The following is an 8,144-nucleotide window of genomic DNA, read 5'->3' on the forward strand; positions in this document are numbered from 1 at the left end:
AGAGGAATTAGAAGAGCAATTTATGCAAGAATAACATGTAAAAAAGAAACAAGTTTGAAAGCTGTAAAAATTCTGATTAAGGTAAGAACCATCTGTTTCAAGGTAATTCCAATAGACTTGTGATGTAAAATGTCATCCTTATCCAGGGAGAGAACTATGGAGACTGAATGTGCATCACAGCATGGTATTTTTGCCTTTTTATGGTTATTTACTTTTTTCCTTTCTCATTTTTCCCCTTTTGATCTGATTTTTCTTGCGCAGCATGACAAATGTTTAGAAGAATTGCACATGTTTAATCTATATCTGATTACTTGCCATCTTGGGAAGGAAAGAAAAAGAGAGAAGAAAATTTTGGAACACAAGATTTTGCAAAGGTAAATGTTGAAAACTATTTTGCATGTATTTGGAAAAATAAAATACTATTTTGAAAAACTATTCAAAATTCCAGAGGACTGATGGTGAAGAAACATTATGCCTACCTCATAACAGAGAAGTGATGAATTCATATGCAGAATGAAGTGTGTGTGTGTGTGTGTGTGTATGTGTGTGTGTGTGTGTGTAGAAATAGCCAATGAGGGAATTTTTTTGTTTGACTATGCATATTTATTGCAAGAAATTTGTATGTTTTTCTTTTCCATGGGGGTGGGGAGTTTGGGCTGAAGAGAAAATACATTTCTGTTTATTGAAAAAAAAAATGTGTGAATAGCATGGGTCTAGGAATGCAAGAAATGAAATTCAGGCAGGTTAATTAAAGCAAGAAGGAGTGGGATGGCATCAAATAGGCAGTGTGGTATAGAAGAAAAGAGAATTAAAATTAAACCCAGAAAACTTGGGTTCAGGGTCAATTAGGTCCCTAACCATGTAACTTTGGGCAGATTTCTAATCTTGATCTCATCATTCTCATCTGCCAAGTAATGCTTGATTGACTTGCCTCAAGGAGCTCTAATGAGGCTTAAATGAAATAATGCATGTACAACATTTTATCATCATAAAAGCACTTACATAAATATTAGTTATTATATTAGGCTACCAGGCAAGGTCCAATTTGAGACATCAGGCAGTAGTAATCACCAAGCAGGATTGGAAGATTAGGAAACAGGCAGTTATCCAAACAAGGGGTCTGTTTTGTAGGCATGAGGTATCACCAACATAAATGAGACTTGTTGCTAAGACACTGGTTTTCTGAACTAAGAGTTTCTGATATGACTTCTGCCCAGGGCTACAACTGGCATCAAAGTCTAGACATACCTGAGCCCTCCATTGAATGGAGTCAAATATAAGCTGAAGTACAGCAGTGAGGGAAGAGGATACAAGGCACAAATTTAAAGAATGATAGAGATCTTGGAGATCGTTGAATCCAACCCTCTTCATTGAACAGATAAGGAAACTGAGACCAAGAGGAGACTAGACCTAGTCCTATATCACATAGGAAGTAAGTTTCAAACTCAAGTTCTCTGTTTCCAAGTCCTTTCCTCTTTACCACATTAAGTAAGATTATATTTTAATCCAAAATGAATTTTAAAAATTAGGTCCCAAATAATTCAGTGTAGCAACTGGCCAAATGGATCACTTTATTTTCTCAGGTGGCTTGATCTCATGTTATTCTCTTTCCAATTAAGTTTGCTTTTCAGTGGTACTTTCATAGTTTAATGTTGACTTCTGCTAACTCAAGCATAGGTTTGGGTTATATTTTTTAATGAGAAGCTGAGAAATTAGAATAAAAAGGAAGGATATGGGTAGTTACTCCCTATATGATAGAGTGCCTATTTTTTACTTAGAGCAAAAAAAATTTTTGATGAGAAAAAAATTAAATCAATTCAGTAGCAATAAGGAAAAACTTCCAAACAATCAGTAATAACATCAACAATTAACATTTATCTAGTGCCTTAAAGTTTAACTATTCTCCAACAACAACCAGGTAATAGAAACAGTACAAACTCAATTTTATAAGTGAGGCAACTGAAACAGAGAGTTAATGACTTTCCCACAGACAACAATGAGTAATTCAGAGAAACTATAGAATCTCTTTCCTCTCTTCAATGGTATTCAGTAAACTTGAGGGAGAAGAATGCACAATATAAATTGAAACAAAAATTTGCTTTCCTCTTGATGTGAACTCATACAAATGGATATTTGAAAACTTTTTTTAATCCAACATGCTATCTAGACTCTATATACTGATTGTCTTTATCATTAACATCATTATCACTATTTTTACTTATATTGAAAGATAGCAGATGGATAGCCTGAAAGTTACCGTGGTATCCATAAAATATTAAAGAATCTAAAGGAAGGTTTCCATCCACAGATTCTCTGTGGAGGATTTATGCATAGAAAGACACAAACAAACTGTATAGGATAAAGTCACAAAATCCATCGCACAATGGAAAAAGTCCACCACAAATGAGATCACTAATATGATGAAATAGCTAACTGAATAATAATATCATCATCATCATCATCATCATCACAAATAATGATAATAACTTTATGTTTTACAACAAGTTTTCAAATGTACTTTCCTCACAATGGCTCCTAAGGTAATCAGTTAAAATATTATCCCCACTCTCCAGATGGAAAAATTAAGTGGATTTGACCAGGAATACAGAGTGAATGTCAGAATAAGGACTTGATTTTCAGTTTTCTGACTCCAAGATTGGCAATTTTCCTGCTAGTCATTTTATTATATCATGAAATCATATCGGAATTACCTGGTGCAGTAAGTAGAAAGCTGAGCTTAGAAACAGGAAGACATCCTTCTAAGTTCAAATCAAGATTGACCTCATACACTTTCTAGCTATGTAACCCTGGGAAAAATCACTTAACCCAGTTTGCCTCAATTTCTTGCTTATAAAATAAGCCGGAGAAGGAAATTTTTGCCGAAAACCCCAAATGACATCTAATGATGATTTGGATATTGATTAAAATGACTAAGCAAGAGTAGTAAGAGTAATAGCAATAAAACATTCACCTCCTTACTATCTAGGGTTGTTTTTATAAAAATGCAAAACCCAACAATAACAAGAGAATAAATACTTAAGGAGAATTATGATGAGAATCATAGACATAGGTATCATAGATAGCCAGAATATGTTCACAAAGGACTCGCATATGAATAATATGCAGTTTTTCTTCTAAAATGAATTTTGTTAACAATCACTATGTCCAGAGACATAATTTCTGCTGGATGTGTAGGCTCCCTATGGATTGCTCTTGGTTGTTCTCTTTTGATTGCTATTTGTTGATGTTCTAATGGTCCACTATCCATAAGATTTCTCTATTTCCACCTTCCTTCTTTAGTTAGGGTCCTCATAAGAGAAATAGTTGGCCCTTCCATTAATCTTTCATCTGAAAGTATATGGGCTGTTTTGCTAATGCCTTTTTAAAAGATAAACACATTTAGCCCAGTCTAGGAAAAAAAAACCTTAAAGCTTTTTCCTTCAATTGGGAGAATCTATCCAGTTACCAGATTCTGTTAGAATAGGTATTTTTTTCTCTACAGAGAAATGCTTTGATCCAACCAAACTGCATAAATACAGAATAGGCTTAGTTGAGCTTAATTTGTTTATTATTTTATCTTATTTGAAAATGTAATTGGAATTTTTGTTTTTAAATATTTTGTTTTTTGCATTTACACATAAAAAAATTTAACATTTTAATTTAACATACTTTTTTAAACTTTTGAGTACAAAATTCTCTTCCTCTGGCACTAATATATTGTTGGTGGAGTTGTGAACTGATCCAATCATTCTGGAGAGCAATATGGAGCTATGCCCAAAGGGCTATCAAACTGCAGGGGTCCTCAAACTAGCAGACGCAGGCCAGATGCAGCAGCTCAGGATAATTATCCCCCTACCCAGGGCTATGAAGTTTCTTTATTTAAAGGCCCACAAAACAAAGTTTTTCTTTTCTTTTTACTATAGTCTGGCCCTCCAACAGTCTGAGGGACAGTGAACTGGCCCCCTTTTTAAAAAGTCTGAGGACCCCTGGAGCCTCTACCCTTTGGTCCAGCAGTGTCTCTACTGAGTCTGTATCCCAAGGAGATCATAAAAAAGGCAAAAGGATCCACATGTGCAAAAATGTTTGTAGCAGTCCTTTTTGTAATGGCAAGGAACTAGAAACTGAGTGGATATCCATGAATGTGATCGAATATTATTGTTCTATAAGAAACGATCAGCAAATGATTTTAGAGAGGCCTGGAGAGATTTACATGGACTGATGCTAAATAAAGTGAGTAGAACCAGGAGAACCCTGTATACAATAATAACAAAATTATACAATGATCAATTCTGATGGATGTGGCTATTTTCAGTTGCAAGGTGATTCAGGCCAGTTCCAATGGTCTTGGGATAAAAAGAGCCATCTGCACTCAAAGAGGAGACTGTGGGGACTGGGTATGGATCACAATATAGCATTTTCACTCTTTTGTTGTTTGCTTGCATTTTGTTTTCTTTCTAATTTTTTTTCCTTTTTGATCTGATTTTTTCTTGTGCAGCATGATAGTTGTGGAAATATGTATAAAATTGCATGTTTAACATATATTGGATTACCTGCTATCTAAGGGAAGCCTTAGGGGAAGGGAGGGGAAAAAAATCAGAACACAAGGTTTTGCAAGGATGATTGTGAGAATTATCTGTGCATATGTTTTGAAAATAAAAGGCTTTAATTAAAAAATTTTCTCCCTCCCCTCCCATCTAACTGATAAGGCAAGCAGTTTGATATTATTTATATATGTGTATTAGTGCAAAACATATTCCTATAATAGTCACGTTGTAAAAGGAAACAAAGACAAAAACATACAAACATGAAAGTAACACAAGAAAATATAAAAAGTAGCATGCATCAATCTGCATTCAGACTACATCAGAACTTTTGCTAGAGATAGATAAGCTTTTTGTCAATAAAGCTCCTTCAGAATTAACTTGGATTTTTGTATTGCTAAGAATAGCTAAGGCTTTCACATTTGATCATCATACAATATTGCTGTTACTGTGTACAATATTCTCCTGATTGTGTTCATTTCACTTTGCATCAGTTAATGTAACTTTTTTGAAGTTTTTCTGAAAGCATCCTGTTCATCATTTCTTATAGAACAATAGTATTCAACCATAAGCATATACCTCAATTTGTTCAGACATTCCCCAAGTGATGGGTATCCCCTAAATTTCCAATTCTTAACCACCACAAAAAGAGCTGCTATAAACATTTTAAAAAATAGTTCCTTTTTTTCCTCTTTTGAAATATCTCTTTGGTAAACAGACATAGTCATGATGTTGCTGGATCAATGGGTATGGATTGTTCTTTCAATATAGTTCTAAATTGTTCTCCAGAACAGCTGGATCAGTTCACAATTCTACCAACATTGTATTGGTGTTCCAATTTTTTACAACATTTGTCATTATCTTTTTCTGTTATGTTAGTCAATCTGATAGATATAAAGTAGTATTTTACAAATCAATAGTGGTCTAGAGTATTTTTTTCATATAGCTTTGAATCTTTATCTAATTCCTATCCTGTTCCTGTTCTTTGGCCATTTATCATTTATCATTTAAGGAATGACTCATATTATTATAAATTTGATTTGTCTCTATTTCAAAAATGAGGCCTTTATCAAAAAAAAAATAATTGCGGCAAAAATTATTTTCCCAGTTTTTTGTTTTTCTTCTAATTTTGGCTGCATTGGTTTTGTTTTGCAAAACTTTTTTAATTTAATAAAATCAGAATTATCTATCTTACATTCTGTAATACTCTCTACCTTTTGTCTATCTGGATAAAGAAAATTATTCTTTATCCAGAAACTTGATAGAAAACTCTTTTGAACTCCTATGCAAATGAATAGCAAGTAAGGAAACGTATAAGAATAAAAGTAAGTCCAGAAAACAATGTCATCAATTTTCTCCTGAATTTCTGAAATTAATACATTCAAATTTAAATGACCAGATTCTAATCTTTGAGCCTCTACTTTACAGATGAGGCCATTAATTATATTTATGACAAAATGTTAAATTATTTTAATATATCTCCTTCCCCAATAAAACATATTGTTAGCCTTCAAATCTGAAGCTGAATTCCTACTAGGGAATTGACTTCTTATATTTCTGACTGTGATAAAGAAGCCATTCTAAGAAAAACTAATCTCTCTGCTCTCTCAATTTTTACATTTTCATTGCAATAAAGAGTTCATTATTATACATCTAACAAATGTTTAGCTATCCATTCTTCACAGGAATTTCCATTAATGCAATTACAATTTTGAACCACACTAATATTTAAAATATAGGATATTTGATTATATTAAATCAATATTTTATCAATAAAATATTACAAAAATAAATAAATGTACTGACTAATAAATATTTACTTAAATCTTCTAGATTTCAGGTGGAAGACAACTGGAAAAGGAAGTTACCTCATAACAACCTGAGAAAGTGCCCAAAAGTCATTGAAATATATGGAACATTTTTTCTAAGAACTAGGGATCCATTGACTGGATACTTTTACCAACTAAAAAACAATTTCTCTTCCATTCCCCTCAATGCAAGTATATTATAGTCATATATTTATACTCTTTTGAGTTCCTTAGAGACATTCAAAGGCCACAGCTCATATAGAAAGATGTGGGAAGAGCTAACAGATGCAAATAATTTTTGCTTCACTTATCTTTCCCATATCACTCATATGGGCTCCCAAATTTTTTGAAATTTTTTGAAACTACTTATTTCCTCAAAAGTTTTAAACTGTGGATATGAAGAAGTGGGCATAGTGAATGGAAGAGTAGATACTGACTGGCTGCAAAGGGAAAAGGATGCTTCTATCTACTGTCTCTGACCCCTCATAAGCCTGGCAAACTATAGAATGGTGTTTATGGATAAATGGCAACTTACTGGGAAAAAAATCTTCTCTAAAAGAGCAATTAAATAAAGCTTCAAGAAGTTTAAATAGACACTGATCTATCTTTAGAAACCTACATTCTGGAATCATATATGTCCATATAAAGGAGACCATAATATTAGAATACTTTTCTACTTTAGAAATCATAAAGGCTAAAATTTATCTTGGAAATATTCAAAGACTTCTATAGTCTAGAGTCAAATAAGATCATGAAGTATGTAATTCTCATTATTTTAAGCTTAGGGATGCCCTCTGAATTTAAAGGGAGCAAAAGATCTATTTTTTTTTTACCAAATATATGTTTGGTAAACATATATTTACCAAAAACATATACATTTCATTGTGCCAGATACACTATTGAAAACCAGAAATCCTGGGGTTTTGTGTTTGTTTGTCTGTTTTTAAAATAGCATTTGGTGATTTGCAAAAGAACTTGGATATCAAAAACTATAGCTGAAAGACAATATTTTTTTTTCCCTTTACATCATGCCCTCAGTATGCATTCCTGACAGATGCAAATGTGTGAAATGTGTATGGGAAAACATAGAATCTAAATGTAGTGATGTATAAGTAGAAAACAAGCAAGTAAGGAAATGTATAAGAATAAAAGTAATTCCAGGAAACAATGTCATCAATTTTCTCCTGAATTTCTGAAATTAATACATTCAAATGTAAATGACCAGATTCTAATCTTTGAGATTAGAAAGGAGAGAATGAATTGATTAATTAGCAAGAATAACACTGGTGAGCCCAACATACTGAAAAGTGAACTGCAAACTTTCTTAATTAACACAGTCTTGAATTTCATTCTTGTGAGTTCATCAACGCATATTCTATCTCTCCCTCCCTGTCTCTGTTTTTGTCTCTCTCTGTCTCTCTGTCTCTCTCTCTTTCTGTCTCTCTGTCTCTCTCTCCCCATTCTCTTTCCCTTTCTCCCTCACTCTTTCTACTCTCCCTCCTCCTCCTCCTCCTCCTCCTCTTCTTCTTCTTCTTCTTCTTCTTCTTCTTCTTCTTCTTCTTCTTCTTCTTCTTCTTCTTCTTCTTCTTCTTCTTCTTCTCCTCTCTGTCTCTCTCTATCTCTCTCTTGCACGCACATTTTTAATAACCAAAGTATCATAATAAGACTTCAATAGGGAAAGCAGAGCAGTATTAATTTCGATTTGTCTCCTTGAATGGCACTGGGTCTTCAGCCTCTAGCTCGCCACCACCACCCTCGGCATGAATTAATACAGTACAATTCACACCCTGTCTTG

General features: G+C 33.3%; 1 long non-coding RNA gene across 1 annotated transcript; it reads left to right on the plus strand.

The window, feature by feature from the left end:
• The first annotated feature begins 332 nt into the window (after positions 1–332).
• LOC116422264 lies at positions 333–7,517 on the plus strand. Its single transcript, XR_004232830.1, has 3 exons — positions 333–374; positions 1,218–1,432; positions 6,375–7,517. It is a non-coding gene; the product is annotated as an uncharacterized LOC116422264 (long non-coding RNA).
• Positions 7,518–8,144: the final 627 nt, after the last annotated feature.

This window comes from Sarcophilus harrisii, chromosome 3 (assembly GCF_902635505.1).
Source record: "Sarcophilus harrisii chromosome 3, mSarHar1.11, whole genome shotgun sequence".
Taxonomy (NCBI): Eukaryota; Metazoa; Chordata; class Mammalia; order Dasyuromorphia; family Dasyuridae; genus Sarcophilus; species Sarcophilus harrisii.